The sequence below is a fragment of the Schistocerca serialis genome, chromosome 10 (assembly GCF_023864345.2).
Source record: "Schistocerca serialis cubense isolate TAMUIC-IGC-003099 chromosome 10, iqSchSeri2.2, whole genome shotgun sequence".
NCBI classification, from domain to species: Eukaryota; Metazoa; Arthropoda; class Insecta; order Orthoptera; family Acrididae; genus Schistocerca; species Schistocerca serialis.
In genome coordinates, this window is record NC_064647.1 from 122,265,017 (window position 1) to 122,282,720 (window position 17,704).

The following is a 17,704-nucleotide window of genomic DNA, read 5'->3' on the forward strand; positions in this document are numbered from 1 at the left end:
TTCGTGTGTTTTCAGTTATATTTATTCTAGAGCAAATATAGGTATATATTTTAAAATGTTTGGACGGCCCTTTTTTTTCTTTCAGTTCTAAGGACTGTAAAGAGAAAAAGAGAATAACTTCAGGCATCTGAATCTATTGCAGCGCCCCTGCCGCTTGATTCCTGTCCTGTGTCTCGTTCGTCAAGAGAATAACATCCACTATGAATTTCGCTTTGGTCATTAATATGGTTCAAATGGCTCTGAGCACTATGGGACTTAACATCTATGGTCATCAGTCCCCTAGAACTTAGAACTACTTAAACCTAACTAACCTAAGGACAGCACACAACACCCAGTCATCACGAGGCAGAGAAGGTCATTAATAAACAGTATTATCTTTCCTTACTCCTGCACTTTCTTGCTATAGACATTTTTTTCCCAAAGAAGCCAGTCCAGCGTTAGGTGCCAAACAGCCCAGCAAACAGCTCTAACAACATGCAAAGCTTCGCCGCGGACGTGTAAATGGAAACGACCACTCCAGACTACAGTTGTAAAACTAGCGTAGGCTACCGTAGACTTACATAACACGCGTAGGTTTGGTCATTTAAGGTCGTACCCTAATTACGTATACGTTGGGTGATTTTCTAATTTATTGGCTGTTATCAAATAACGATCGCTTGCTTCACATATGCGATTAGTGTCTTGATGGATGCACCTAAAAACCGGAAGCGTTGAACCATCTGGAAAATGAGTGAGGATGTACCCATGTATCCTGAAATTTCATTGAGGCTTTATCCGAAAATTGTAGATTTGTAACGTGGAACGGACGGGCAGTGTAGTAAAAATAAAGAAAGCAATACATAGTTATCGTATAGTGGTATAAAATGCTGTCCATCCACAAAAAACGTAAAATAAAAGAAAGGCAAAACCCAACATCGTTTCAGTACTTCGTCGAACTCACATGAAACATGTTTCTGTTATTGATAAACAACTTTCGCATTTATCAGTAGCAACAGCCAACTCTTGCCTTTTGCCATGGTGAAGAACGTTCTATTGAGTACAAAATAACAATAATTATATACATTTTTGTATGTTTGTGCGTGCAAACCGTATTTGCATCACTGTGACATAAAAGTGCAGAAGTTAGCCGGCCAGGGTGGACGAGCGGTTCTAGGCGCCACAGTCTGGAACCGCGCGACCGCTCCGGTCGCAGGTTCGAATCCCGCCTCGGGCATGGATGTGTGTGGTGTCCTTAGGTTAGTTAGGTTTAAGTAGTTCTAAGTTCTAGGGGACTGATGACCTTAGAAGTTAAGTCCCGTAATGCTCAGAGCCATTTGAACCAACCATTTTTTGAACCAGAAGTTACCCGATCAACTAATTTTTATTATTTATTAAATGCAGTTTATGTTGTACAACGATGTAGAACACAGAATGGACTAACGCTGAATGACGCGGGCTTTTAATTTAGTTTTAAAAAAAAAGAAAAATTGGAAGTCGTCGGTTCCCAGTTTCTCTCTTACGAATTCATTTATGTTTCAACACCAGGAGCGCTGCAATAGATTCATATTGTAAAACGACCTTTTTTAAAATAATATTATGAATATTAATATATGTGTTTGGAGAGAGAGCGATTGATTTTTGATTGAGATTTTTACTTTAAGTCGTAACTGGTACCTGAATTTTGGTTGCTGCCTCCTTGAACGATCAGCTTCTGCACCAGTTGGTGACGTATTGCAATTTGGAGGAAGTTATTGTTCTTTAGGGTTTAAAATACGATTCTGTTAGTTACTTGGCCGTATTGCGGATAGCTTTTCGTAGCTTTTCATACCTAAGGGACCACTGTTGTAAGTAAGTAAGATCAAACAGCAATCTGCTTTTCGTGAGAAAATGAGATTGCTTGACACACGAAATTCCTTCAAATTGGTCAGTGGAGTTCAGCACCATACTATTGTACAAGAATGTAATCCAATTACTATAATTAAGAAATTATGAGAGGTTGTTACTCATTGAATGAAAACTATAGAGAATGCATTTCTTTTCCTGTATTTTAGTTAATTTTGTACACTTACAATTCTGTCAATTAATAGACGGCGACGACAATGAAGTTCACCTCCTTTTCCAAAAACAAGACATTTCTATTCTTCACTTCCAGAAAATTTGTATACATAAATGTTTGGCAACTCTTACACATACTTCACTCGGTTTAATCACTAAACTATCGATTTTCATTAAATGTAACAACAATACGTTCTGAGCGACGGCCTAGCAACACGTCCACTTTCCACAAGATACAGATGAACAGCAAAGATTCTCTAATACTATCGTTGCGCTAAAGAGTTTCTTGCTGTCCAGCTGCGCTTCACTTCAAGTACTTTTTGAATCGCATTTATATTTTCGGTATTGACATAAATTACTGAGCTTCTCAGAATAAAATCAGGCACAAATTAGCTAAAGAAAAAAAAGCAGTGAGGCACACATAACATTACAATATGCCTCGAGTAGTCAACCGAGACAAAGAAGCTGATCGAGTAAAACTGACTTTCCTCTCCACTGTCGCAGTGTTCCACATCGATACTCGATCGAAGTCGCAGTAGAGTGCATTTGTTTTTCGAGGAGTTGAGTGGTTGCAGACTGGTGCTAGGGAGGGGAGGGGGGAGAGAGAGAGAGAGAGAGAGAGAGAGAGAGAGCAGCGGCGGGGAATCCCCGCTTTTGCGCGACATGTGCGGCTCTGAGCGTCGGCCGACTGGGGGTGGATGGGCGCGTAGCCACCGCCCCCGGCCGCGTCGCACCGGGGGGTTGCGGCGCATCTGTCGCACTGCTGACAGGGGGCGGCGCCCCGGGGGCGGCGGTCCGGGGGCGGCAGCCGCGGCGATGCAAATCTCTGACCCACCCCCGACCCCGGCACCGCTCCCTGCTGTGGACCACAAGGCGACATCCGGGCCTCGGCACACCTCCTGATGGCTTCGTCTCAGCTTGCAACGTAAAGCGTCACATTTCTGCCGCACGCACCCAATTTTTTTATCATAGTTCGTTAATACGGGCCACAAAATCGCATATTCTCGACAATATAGCTCGGAATTGTCTCCGGGCAACGATATCCGACAACATTGCCTGCCACACGAATTACATCCTTCTGTTCGGCAAAGTTACTAGTCGTAAACAGTTTCAAGTAAGATCGTGGGCGGCTTAATCAGTATAGAAATGTATATGACAAGTATCAAAAACATAGACATACATCATATACGGAAATGCAATTACAATTAACAACACGTCCTGTCTACATCTATATCTATATACATACTCCGCAATCCACCATACGGTGAGCGGCGGAGGGTACCTCGTACAGCAACTAGAATCTTCTATCCCTGTTCCACTCCCAAACAGAACGAGGGAAAAATGACTGCCTATACGCCTCTGTACGAGCCCTAATCTCTGTTATCTTTGTGGTCTTTACGCGAATTATAAGTTGGCGGCAGTGAAATTGTACTGCAGTCAGCCTCAAATGCTGGTTCTCTAAATTTCCTCAGTAGCGATTCACGAAAAGAACGCCTGCTTTCCTCTACAGACTCCTACCCGAGTTCCTGAAGCATTTCCGTAACACTCGCGTGATGATCTAACCTACCAGTAACAAATCTAGCAGCCCGTCTCTGAATTGCTTCTATGTCCTCCCTGAATCCGACCTGATAGGGATCCCAAACGCTCGAGCAGTACTCAAGAATAAGTCGTACGAGTGTTTTATAAGCGGTCTCCTTTACAGATGAACCACATCTTATCAAAACTCTACCAATGAACCGAAGACAACTATCCACCTTCCCCACAACTGCCATTAAATGCTTGTCCCACTTCATATCGCTCTGCAATGTTACGCCCAAATATTTAATCGACGTTACTGTGTCAAGCGCTACACTACTAATGGGGTATTCAAACATTACAGGATTCTTTTTCCTACTCATCTGCATTAATTTACATTTATCTATATTTAGAGTTAGCTGCCATTCCTTACACCAATCACAAATCCTGTCCAAGTCACCTTGTATCCTCCTATAGTCACTCAAGGACGACACCTTCCCGTACACCACAGCATCGTCAGCAAACAGCCGCACATTACTATCCACCCTATCCGAAAGATTATTTATATAGAGAGAAAACAACAGCGCATCTACCATACTTCCCTGGGGCAATCCAGATTATACCCTCACCTCTGGTGAACACTCACCATCGAGGACAACGTACTGGGTTCTATTACTTAAGAAGTCTTCTCTGTCACTCACATATTTGGGAACCAATCCCATATGCTCGTACCTTAGTTAGGAGACTGCAGTGGGGCACCGAGTCAAACGCTTTCCGGAAGTCAAGGAATATGACATCCGTCTGATACCCTTCATCCATGGTTCGCAAGATATCATGTGTGTCGGTAACTCACATCTCGGAGGCGAGCTTGAAACCAATTTTTCCCTGTATCCGCGTGGGAGAGACCCAACTACGTCGAATTTGCTTTTTCAGCTGTTTCAAAGTGAACATGCTTTAGTACCTGCACACTTTTCTGCTTTTTCCAGTTGCTTCAAGACCTATTGTGGTGGTTTGGATCATTCCCGTCCTGCCGTATTCAATCTTCACTTTTGTCGATGAACCAAAATTTGCCACTCAGCATCAAACATCTTCGATAAAGGGGATGCCTAAGCTGGACTCATGTCTCTCTTGTGTACGTTAGTCACTAATTCAAAGTAAAGTGATTGTTTATGGTACTGCGTGAAAGAAAAGTTTCCCTCTGTTCTGTGAAAGAACTAAGGCGATGTCTTTGACAGACTGAACGTCTACATCTACATGATTGGCCTGCAGTTCATAGTTAGGTGGCTGTCAGAGGCTTCACAGAACGATTTTCAGACTATTTTTTCTACCTGAAGTAAAGAGCAGTACGCCTTCAGCTATCAATTTTGACTCTTTATTACCGGTTTCGATGTAAGCCCAAATTACATCGTTATCAGGCTCCTGTATGTACAATACAACCAACTGTAACAATGAGCAGTAATGAAGAGGACAATTATCTGATGAACAGACCATACATTGGGACATGGAAATGTTGTCACCGTGTCATGTAACAGGTAGTTAAAAATCGACTAAAATAATAGGGAGGTTAACAGAAAATAACTGTCAAAAAATACGGGACGTTACATTTATCTGAAATCCGATCGCCTGGGGTTGTGTTTTTCGGTCACTGGAGAAGGGATGGCGGTTATGGCTGAAACAACCAGTTTTCCGTTATATTGATTTTGTTTATCAACACCAAATTAACCTGAATGCTGATCCCGCTCAAAATTGCCAGGTTCTGAAATAAACGGTTTTCTGATTTTTACGCTTTTTATTTTCTGTAGTAAATGTATAAATCGAACGAAGATTGAAAAATTTTTAATCCATCGGTTTCGAGATACATGGAATCAAATATTAAATTAAACGGGAGAATAAAAGAAATCTTAGTCCGTCCAGTGTTCGTTGCTTTTGTCGTAAAGTGATAAGTGATTTAGTACTAGAGTCACCAGTATTCTTACTAATTAATTGAACCTCTACTCAAAAATCATTTTGTAAAAAAATGGCTCTGAGCACTATGGGACTTAACATCTGTGGTCATCACTCCCCTAGAACTTAGAACTACTTAAACCTAACTAACCTAAGGACATCACACACATCCATGCCCGAGGCAGGATTCGAACCTGCGACCGTAGCGGTCACGCGGTTCCAGACTGAAGCGCCTAGAACCGCACGGCCACACCGACCGGCAATCATTTTGTAACCGAGGACCATAACACTGTTGGGCATTAATATTAGTGAGCGCCAAACAGGAAAAACTGAGGTTAATTTTCAAGTTTTCAAAAGCTACAGGCAAAGAGAGGCATATTATGTAGACATTAACAGAGCAGCTAGCTTCTATTGTTATTGTAAAGTATGAATGATTTGTTGAGTTTAAAGTTCCCTTTTTATAAGATGTCGCAAGTTTCTTGTGGCTCCTTCTATTTTTGGAAATTTGTATTAAGTTTCTATCTACATCTACATCTACATACATACTCCGCAATCCACCATACAGTGCGTGGCGGAGGGTACCTCGTACCGCAACTAGCATCTTCTGTCCCTGTTCCATTCCAAAACAGAAGGAGGGAAAAACGACTGCCTATATGCCTCTGTACGAGCCCTAATCTATTTTATCTTATCTTTGTGGTCTTTCCGCGAAATATAAGTTGGCAGCAGTAAAATTGTACTGCAGTCAGCCTCAAATGCTGGTTCTCTAAATTTCCTCAGTAGCGAATCACGAAAAGATCGCCTCCTTTCCTCTAGAGACTCCCACCCGAGTTCCTGAAGCATTTCCGCAACACTCGCGTGATGATCAAACCTACCAGTAACAAATCTAGCTGCCCGCCTCTGAATTGCATTTCCTCTCTCAATACGACCTGATAGGGATCCCAAACGCTCGAGCAGTACTCAAGAATAGGTCGTATGAGTGTTTCATAAGCGGTCTCCTTTACAGATGAACCACATCTTATCAAAATTCTACCAATGAACCGAAGACGACTATCCGCCTTCCCCAAAACTGCCACTGCATGCTTGTCCCACTTCATATCGCTCTACAATGTTACGCCCAAATATTTAATCGACGTGACTGTGTCAAGCGCTACACTACTAATGGGGTATTCAAACATTACAGGATTCTTTTTCCTACTCATCTGCATTAATTTACATTTATCTATATTTAGAGTTAGCTGCCATTGTTTACACCAATCACAAATCCTGTCCAAGTCATCTTGTATCCTCCTACAGTCACTCACCGACGACACCTTCCCGTACACCACAGCATCATGAGCAAACGGCCGCACATTGCTATCCACCTCATCCAAAAGATCATTTATGCAGATAGAAAACAACAGCGGACCTACCACACTTCCCTGGGGCACTCCAGTTGATACCCTCACCTCCAATGAACACTCACCATCGAGGACAACGTACTGGGTTCTGTGGTAGCAAACAGCTGAAGTCGTCGGTTCCTAGGCTTACACACAACTTGCTGAAACTTACGCTAAAGACAACACACACACCCATGCCCGAGGGAGGACTCGAACCTCTGGCGGGGGGAGCCGCGCGAACTGTGGCAAGGCGCCCACGACCGCACGGCTACCCCGCGCGGCTCCTTCTATTTTTCATCTGTTAAAGCATGTAGGTCATTACAGTTCGCTGGTAGCACAATTCGTAAAATACTTCTAGACTGGGGGTAGTGCCATTCTGTAATACAACTAACGCTCGGCAACAGCGAGAATACGATACGACAAGACGGTGCAAGTACCCGCGTACCATCCAATATGACGTGCCACGTGGTAACAGAGTACTGTATCAGCAATGATGTACCAGTTCTTATGCGATGTGTTTGTTGCTCGTTTCCGTCGACATTGTAATTAAAAAAGGACTGATCTCTTTTACCATTTTCTGTAATACCACAATATTTCAAAGCAATGGAAATTTTACGCATAAAAATTACTCTTTAAAAAAATACAAACCAAATGCTAGAGCTTTGCCGCTATGGCTAATTGACATTTCTCCTTGTTTATCTGGTTATTAGTAGAAAATGAGAATTTTCAAGGGCTTATATGGATAATGTTTCTTTACACGCAGTTCACGATGTGTTCCGTTCAAAAGATGGTTCAAATGGCTCTGAGTACTATGGGACTTAACATCTGAGGTCATGAGTCCCATAGACTTAGAACTACTTAAACCTAACTAACCTAAGGACATCACACACTTCCGTGCCCGAGGCAGGATTCGAACCTGCGACCGTAGCAGCCGCTCCGTTCCGGACTGAAGCGCCTAGAACCGCTCGGCTACCGCGGCTGGCGATGTGTTCCGTGACAGACTCTTTAGGAACAATAACCGGCCCATTCCAAGTCGTGATTTAGGCCCGCGAGACTTCAGTTTGTATGGAGCAGTGAAGAATAAAATGTACACAAGAAATCCGAAAATGTTACAGGGACATGAGTCAATTAATTCCGTTTCTCAAAGAGGATAATTTCTTGAGTAGACGCCACAAATGAGTGGAAAACAATGACAGTCAGTTCTATAGTGTCCTTGCATGACATGTGTGCATATAAAATTTATTTTCATGTATTTTAAATTTAGAACTATGGTAGTAGATGGGCGACACGGCATTTCATTCCGTGGACAATGGAGCGCTGGCTGCCCGCAATCCATTACGCCTTGTGTGTGGTTGTCAGATAAATGGAACACCCAGTATATTCATTAAGTGAATATACCATGTGTGCGCATGCAGGTACCAAATCAAGCTGAAATTGTTTGTACACAGAGTGACTAATCCATGTGCAGGGAATAACAACATTACATAAAACACAGGGTGGTCGGAAATTCTCGTTACAAACTTCTAGGTCATGTAGAGGGTAGTGAGTGAGCCAGATCGCTGCTCGATCATCAGCGATAGGCTTGTTATCTCTGGCGCGTCCCCGGGCATGAGCATCTTTGCATTTTCGGCTGGGGCGCGCGGGACGGCGAGAGGCAGCCGGTTTGGGGCGGCCGGTGAGACTGGCGGAGTTGTGGCTCGGGCGTAAGCACACGTGTGATGTCTGTTACACTGGGGCTGTTTGCAAATCGTGTAACTCCTGCGGCTGTTACTGGTTGCCTGGAAGGCATTTCGTATAAACTGTGCCAAGCCTGGCAGTGAGAGGGGAGCCCGGAGTTGGTTTTGGCCGAGATGTTTGTACAGATTGAGGTGCCTGTGTGAGGAGCACGGCGTGGGCCTCTCGGTTGCTTCGTCCTTCTGGCAGCCACCGCAAGCGGATGTTCGGCCGGACTGTCTACAGTTTGTGGTGAGCGTAGTGTGAACAAGTTCCCGTAAGATGTGCTCCCAACCTGACTCTTAGTCTGTGTTACTTATGGGTGCCGACCCCTTGTCTGTTACGGCTTCTGGGTGTCCTGTAAGATTTCACAGCAAAACTGTGTTTTTGGGGCATTCTGTGTTTCTGGCTCAGCCTCCGCCTAGAAAGGCGAAAGATTTGGAATTCCTTAATGCTGTAATTTTAACAAATAAAAAAAATATTCTTTCAGAATAAGCGCCTGTCTCTTTGGGACACTGCAGTTCAAACACGAGTGGCATAATGTTAACGAGTATTTATTAATCGTCAAATAAAGTGTATGTAATGTCTTGCTGTTTTCTGGGGCACGCAGCTGTGTTATTGCACTCATTTTGAAGTGTTCTGCCGGGTGAATGACTGCTCCCCACTTCACTGTATTCTTTTGAGTGGTACTGTAAGGTTTTTTGGATATTGGTCAGTGGGGTGTATTGATTCAATTTTGTTTTTCTCTGCCGGCCGCGGTGGCCATGCGGTTCTAGGCGCTGTAGTCCGGAACCGCGCGACTGCTACGGTCGCAGGTTCGAATCCTGCCTCGGGCATGGATGTGTGTGATGTCCTTAGGTTAGTCAGGTTTAAGTAGTTCTAAGTTCTAGGGGACTGATGACCATAGCTGTTAAGTCCCATAGTGCTCAGAGCCATTTGAACCATTTTGAACCTACGTGAGGAATGTACTTAGGCGTGACCCAGCACAAGTGTTGCAATCCATTTGAAAAGAATACTGACTAGTCCCGTTATTACTTGCGCATTTGTATTGCAACTTACATCTTATCGTTTACATTAGTCGACAACAACAAGAGCCCAGCATCTACTGTACCAGCCGCAACGTACCGATGCATTACAACAGCAGCTCGATGTGGCGACCACCAACGTTGTTACACGCATTGTACCTCCGAAGCATGTTCTGGTACACTCTCTGCATCCCACCTGGTGTCTCTTCAGTGTATTGTGCATCGGCCAGAACTCGTGCCAGCAGATCTTCCTCTGTCTCTGCAAGTGTCTCATGAATTAGGCTCTTCATACTGTACCCGTGATCTAGGGGTAGCGTCTTTGATTCTTAATCAAAACGTCTTCGGTCCCGGATTCGATCCCCGCCACTGCCTAAATTTTGATAAATAATCAGCATTGGCGGCCGAAGAGTTCCGGCATAAGAAGTCAGCCTCATTCTGCCAACGGCCTTGTCAAAAGAGGGCGGAGGAGCGGATAGAGGTTAAGGGCACCCTCTTGTCCTAGGAGTGGGAAATTGCCCCTAAAGGCGGAAGAGTCAGCAATGATCAACGACATGAGGATGCAGAAGGCAATGGAAACCACTGCATTAAAAACACGTAACGTGTATCCATACGACATGTGGCCTGTAATTGAAGAAGTGTCATGATGATCTCTCCATTGGCAAAAGATTCCGGGATAGTCCCCCATTCGGATCTCCGGGATGGGACTGCCAAGGGGGAGGTTACCATGAGAAAAAGATTGAAGAATCAACGAAAGGATAACGTTCTACGAGTCGGGGCGTGGAATGTCAGAAGCTTGAACGTGGTAGGGAAACTAGAAAATCTGAAAAGGGAAATGCAAAGGCTCAATCTAGATATAGAAGGGGTCAGTGAAGTGAAGTGGAAGGAAGACAAGGATTTCTGGTCAGATGAGTATCGGGTAATATCAACAGCAGCAGAAAATGGTATAACAGGTGTAGGATTCGTTATGAATAGGAAGGTAGGGCAGAGGGTCTGTTACTGTGAGCAGTTCAGTGACCGGGTTGTTCTAATCAGAATCGACAGCAGACCAACACCGACAACGATAGTTCAGGTATACCTGCCGACGTCGCAAGCTGAAGATGAAGAGATAGAGAAAGTGTATGAGGATATTGAAAGGGTAATGCAGTATGTAAAGCGGGATGAAAATCTAATCGTCATGGGCGACTGGAATGCAGTTGTACAGTTGTAGGGGAAGGAGTAGAAGAAAAGGTTACAGGAGAATATGTGCTTGGGACAAGGAATGAAAGAGGAGAAAGACTAATTGAGTTCTGTAACAAGTTTCAGCTAGTAATAGCGAATACCATGTTCAAGAATCACAAGAGGAGGAGGTATACTTGGAAAAGGCCGGGAGATACGGGAAGATTTCAATTAGATTACATCGTGGTCAGACAGAGATTCCGAAATCAGATACAGGATTGTAAGGCGTACCCAGGAGCAGATATAGACTCAGATCGCAATATAGTGGTGATGAAGAGTAGGCTGAAGTTGAAGACATTAGTCAGGAAGAAGCAATACGCAAAGAAGTGGGATACGGAAGTACTAAGGAATGACGAGATATGTTTGAAGTTCTCTAACGCTATAGATACAGCAATAAGGAATAGCGCAGTAGGCAGTACAGTTGAAGAGGAATGGACATCTCTAAAAAGGGCCATCACAGAGGTTGGGAAGGAAAACATAGGTACAAAGAAGGTAGCTGCGAAGAAACCATGCGTAACAGAAGAAATACTTCAGTTGATTGATGAAAGGTGGAAGTACAAACATGTTCCAGGAAAATCAGGAATACAGAAATACAAGTCGCTGAGGAATGAAATAAATAGGAAGTGCAGGGAAGCTAAGACGAAATCGCTGCAGGAAAAATGTGAAGACATCGAAAAAGATATGATTGTCGGAAGGACAGACTCAGCATACAGGAACGTCAAAACAACATTTGGTGACATTAAAAGCAACGGTGGTAACATTTAGAGTGCAACGGGAATTCCACTTTTAAATGCAAAGGAGAGAGCAGATAGGTGGAAAGAATACATTGAAAGCCTCTATGAGGGTGAAGATTTGTCTGATGTGATAGAATAAGAAACAGGAGTCTATTTAGAAGAGATAGGGGATCCAGTATTAGAATCGGAATTTAAAAGAGCTTTGGAGGACTTACGATCAAATAAGGCAGAAGGGATAGATAACATTATATCAGAATTTCTAAAATAATTGGGGAAAGTGTCAACAAAACGACTATTCACTTTGGTGTGTAGAATAGATGAGTGTGGCGATATACCATCTGACTTTCGGAAAAGAATCATCCACACAATTCCGAAGACGGCAAGAGCCGACAAGTGCGAGAATTATCGCACATTCAGCTTAACACCTAATGCATCGAAGCTGCTTAAAGAATAATATACAGAAGAATGGAAAAGAAAATTGAGAATGCGCTAGGTGACGATCAGTTTGGCTTTAGGAAAAGTAAAGGGACGAGAGAGGCAATTCTGACGTTACGGCTAATAATGGAAGCAAGGCCAAAGAAATATCAAGACACTTTCATAGGATTTGTCGACCTGAAAAAAGCGTTCGACAATATAAAATGGTGCAAGCTGTTCGAGATTCTGAAAAAAGTAGGGGTAAGCTATGGGGAGAGACGGGTCATACACAATATGTACAATAACCAAGAGGGAATAATAAGAGTGGAGGATCAAGAACGAAGTGGTCGTATTAAGAAGCGTGTAAGACAAGGCTGTAGCCTTTCGCCCCTACCCTTCAATCTGTACATCGAGGAAGCAATGATGAAAATAAAAGAAAGGTTCAGGAGTGGAATTAAAATACAAGGTGAAAGGATATCAATGATACGATTCGCTGATGACATTGGTATCCTGAGTGAAAGTGAAGAAGAATTAAATGATCTGCTGAACGGAATGAACAGTCTAATGAGTACACAGTATGGTTTGAGAGTAAATCGGAGAAAGACGAAGGTAATGAGAAGTAGTAGAAATGAGAACAGCGAGAAACTTAACATCAGGATTGATGGTCACGAAGTCAATGGAGTTAAGGAATTCTGCTACCTAGGCAGTAAAATAACCAATGACGGACGGAGCAAGGAGGGCATCAAAAGCATACTCGCTACGGCATAAAAGGCGTTTCTGGCCAAGAGAAGTCTACTGATATCAAGTACCGGCATTAATTTGAGGAAGAAATTTCTGAGGATGTACATCTGGAGTACAGCAATGTATGGTAGTGAAACATGGACTGTGGGAAAACCGGAACAGAAGAGAATCGAAGCATTTGAGATGTGGTGCTATAGACGAATGTTGAAAATTAGGTGGACTGATAAGGTAAGGAACGAGGAGGTTCTACGCAGAATCGGAGAGGAAAGGAATATGTGGAAAACACTGATAAGGAGAAGGGACAGGATGATAGGACATCCGCTAAGACATGAGGGAATGACTTCCATGGTACTAGAGGGAGCTGTAGAGGGCAAAACTGTAGAGGAAGACAGAGATTGGAATATGTCAAGCAAATAATTGAGGACGTAGGTTGCAAGTGCTACTCTGAGATGAAGAGGTTAGCACAGGAAAGGAATTCGTGGTGGGCCGCATCAAACCAGTCAGTAGACTGATGACCAAAAAAAAAAACGACCCCACAAGAAGTAGTCCATAGGGGTTAAATCCGGCGATCGTTGCGGCCTCTCGGTTGGACCACCACAGCCTATCTATCTTTCACCATACCGTCTGTTGGGATGACTCCAGTGAAAAGCGAGGAGGTACTCCATCATACTGAAACCACATTTCCTGACGGACATTCAATGACACAGCTTCTAAGAACGGGTCCATTACGTGTCGTACGAAGACTTAAGTATGCGGGACCCGTGAACTCGGATGGCACCAGGTATGGTCCAATCACATGACCGTCCAGAATACCTGGCCACACGTTAATTCCAAACCTGTCTTGAAGTCCCTGAACATGCGTGGCATGAGGGTTTTCGTCCGCCCAGACATGGCTATTTCGAGCATTCAGAACACAATCCCTTGTGAACCTACATACATCTGTGAAGAGAACTCGACGCGGAAACAGGGGCGCGTCGATGTAACGGTGCAGGAACCATGTGCAGAAGGCGACGCGTTCTGGAAAGTCTGCTGGACCCGTAGCGTGTACCTTTTGTAAGTGGTACGGATATAACTGTCGCTGATGCAGGACGTCCAAGACGGTGCTGTAACTAGCAGCCATTGCATGCGCAATTCTTCGCGAACTCGTTGAGAGGCTATATTCAATGCGACGCAGTACACTTGTAACCTCCCAGCAGGATATTGACAAATGGAAATGGAGCCAAGTGTAACCTCTCCGCAGGAAATATTGTTAAATAAAAATGCAAAATGGAGCCAAGCGTAACCTCCCCACAAAAATTAAAAAAAAAATAATAATTGACCATGAACCCACAATAATATTAATTAAATAATGAACCATGAACCAAATGTAACCTCTCAACAGAAATAATAATATCTGGTAATTTTATTAGGGCAGCAGCGCTGACCTTCGGCCCTGTATTCTGAATAAAACAACAAAAATTCTTACCTCAATAAAAACTGCATCTATATCTGCTCTTAATTATACATTCTTCGACACAGCTTCGTGCAATGCTGGCGTATATTTGTTTTTTTATTCTTGGAAGCAATGATAATGAAATTGAAATGAATGCTTTTCTTTAAAAGAGTTACTTTATATTATAAAAATTATTATTGGGGTTTTTTTTGAACAAAATTAATTACAGTTAACATACATTACTAAATATGCGCAAGGCTGCTTCTTTACCTTCTACAACAATACTCATCCTCCAGAGTCCTGACCAGAGTCGCGAGCAGAGCACACAGCCGACGCATGCCGACTCCCGCAGACTACAACCGTCCACTCGCTACTACAGCCGACCGACTACTACTGTCGACTCGCGCAGACTAGCGCAGACTCGCGACAGGCAACAACTAACAATAAACTACTCTCTGGTCAGAGATTCTGTCATGCTTCGCCCATCGCCGGCGAGGCATACGCCTTACACACTCTCTTCAAATTCGGGAGTGCGGCGTCGCCGTGGAGCACCACAGTCCTGCCTCCTCACGGTGAAGCTACCCGTTTCTCGTGGCCGTCGTGTAACCTGGGCTAACAGTTTGTGCGATGGAGTGTGGCGGTGTGGAAAACGTTCGTGATACAGCCAACTAGCAGCTGTTACGTTACCTCCAACTCCGCCATACACAAGGAGCATGTCTCTGAATCCCGCAAACGTGTACTGCACCATGTTTCATCTATCGGTGATGCATAGGTATTGACTCGGTCTCACAGCAAAGCGGACAATAAGTGACATCTGGGGATCGTTTGACGTAGCACACGTCATCGTGTCTACCCTGTTGCATATCAGGACAGGGAACTCTGAGACGTTTCTCTTGCCCCAAGCAGACGTTGACGAGGTACACATCTGAATTGAAATTGTGGTAGAACGCAAACGATACGATTCCGGACATGGGTTGCTATTCAAAATGCTTGTACTCACTACCCTCTACATGTCCTACAAGTTTTTAACGGGAATTTCCGACCACACTGTGTAATGGGACTGAAGAAGGAAAATGAAGAACAATAAAAGAGCAAACTAACAAGGGGAGGCCGCCAATTGTGAAATTCAGATTCGATTCATACTGCGCATAATAAAAGCTCATGGCCAGAGGTGTAATGTGGCAAAGCACCGAGATGCACTTCTCAGCCGTTGTCGAGAAAATCGACAGTTAAAAGAAACCGTTGCGATGAAATACTCTCTACGATTAATAATTATCTACAGCGTTGTGGTGCAGCGGTAAGCGCTAGGGTTCGTAATCTCGCACCATGCAAACTTTTTTTTAGTATTTGTTTTTTGTAATTCATATATATATATATATATATATATATATATATATATATATATATATATATATATATATGAATTACAAAAAACAAATACAAAAAAAAAGTTTGCATGGTGCGAGATTCGAACAGGCGATCTTCGGATTACGAATCCGTGTGGTTGAAAGTCGTTTGTCGTGGAAAATCTGGCGACTTCGAACATCATTATGTTTTCCGCAAACAAAGTTGTATTTCACAAATGTTATTAATTGTCTTCATAATGTTAACCACGTATAGTTAACGGAAGACGTAGAAACGATATTCCGTACGAATACGTATAGCATAAGTCAAACGTTCGAATTAGAATAGAAACCCCACGAACACAAATTTGCTGTGGCAGGTATGAAATATAAACTCCGTTACGCGCTCGTTACACTTGAAGGACAGATGTTGAATGGGCCGAAACGAGCCGCCGCATAACAGCGTAGTTGCCTGCTAACTTCGAAAGAAGGTAGATGCGGTCCCTAGTGCAACTTATAACATCGTCGAAAATCAGTGCGGATGGGAGAGCTTTGGTACACCCTGTTAAACAAACGGAAAAATGGAGGAGGTACAGTTGGAGAGCGATCCGCCTTCACCAACATGCATAAGCAATTAATTAATAGTTTATATATATATATATATATATATATATATATATATATATATATATATATATATATATACACATTTTGAATTACAAAAAACTAATAATAAAAAAAAAGTTGCATGGCGCGGGATTCGATCCGGCGACCTTCGGATTACGAACCCGAACGCTTACCGCTGCGCTACAACACTCTAGAAAATTGCTAACCGTAGAGAATATCTCACCGCAACGGTTTCTTTTAACTGTCGATTTTCTCGACAACGGCTGAGAAGTGCATCTTGGTGCTTTGCCACATTACACCTCTGGTCATGAGCTTTTATTATGCGCAGTATGAATCGAATCTGAATTTCACAATTGGCGGTCTCCCCTTGTAAGATGAAGAAGGCAAAGTAGTCATATGAGTTAAAGATCAAAACAATAAATCCGGAAACCGTGTCGGAAAAAAAGACAATTATATGATCCATTGGCAATATTTAATTGCCCCAAACTACTGTCCATTTATCAGATAATTTTCCTCTTCATTGTTGTTGATTGTTACAATTGATTATATTGTTGTTTACACAGGCGATGTAATGTAACATGAAGACCGGTAGCTTAATAAATAGTTCTAAATTTGCGGCTGAAATGTACTGCTATTCACTTCAAATTGACCAGCCGACGTCCAAACCATCTTCCACAAAGATGGACACACATTTCACAGATAGTAGCTATATATGCCGTTCAAATTGCATCATTGTACGACGAATAGTTCAGCAGATATGACGTCATATGCATTCAGCTGCGTGAAAACAAAACTGCAGGGCGAAATTGGTTGGAGATACCAGTGAAATATGTGTAGAAATACATACATAAAAAAAATTCCGAGAGTTCCGGAACCTGTACAGACAATTGGAGTAGAGATCAACACAAATATCATTTCCGCCCTTTTTATTGCTCGTGAAAATCACACATTGCATGTTGTACCACCATACAGCGAGACTTTCAGAGATGGTGGTCCAGATTGCTGTACACACCGGTACCTCTAACACCCAGTAGCACGTCCTCTTGCATTGATGCATGTCTGTATTTGTCGTGGCATACTGTCCACAAGTTCATCAAAGCACTGTTGGTCCAGATTGTCTCACTCCTCAACGGCGATTCGGCGTAGATCTCTGAGTGGTTGGTGGGTCACTTCGTCCATAAACAGCGCTTTTCAATCCATCCCAGGCATGTTCAATAGCGTTCATGTCTGGAGAATATGCTGGCCACACTAGTCTAAAAATGGTTCAAATGGTTCTGAGCACTATGGGACTTAACTTCTAAGGTCATCAGTCCCTTAGAACTTAGAACTACTTAAACCTAACTTAGGCCGGCCGGGTTGGCCGAGCGGTTCTAGGCGCTGCAGTCTGGAACCGCGCGACCGCTACGGTCGCACGTTCGAATCCTGCCTCGGGCATGGATGTGTGTGATGTCCTTAGGTTAGTTAGGTTTAAGTAGTTCTAAGTTCTAGGGGACTGATGACCTCAGAAGTTAAGTCCCATAGTGCTCAGAGCCATTTGAACCATTTTGAACCAAACCTAACTTAACCTAAGGACATCACACACATCCATGCC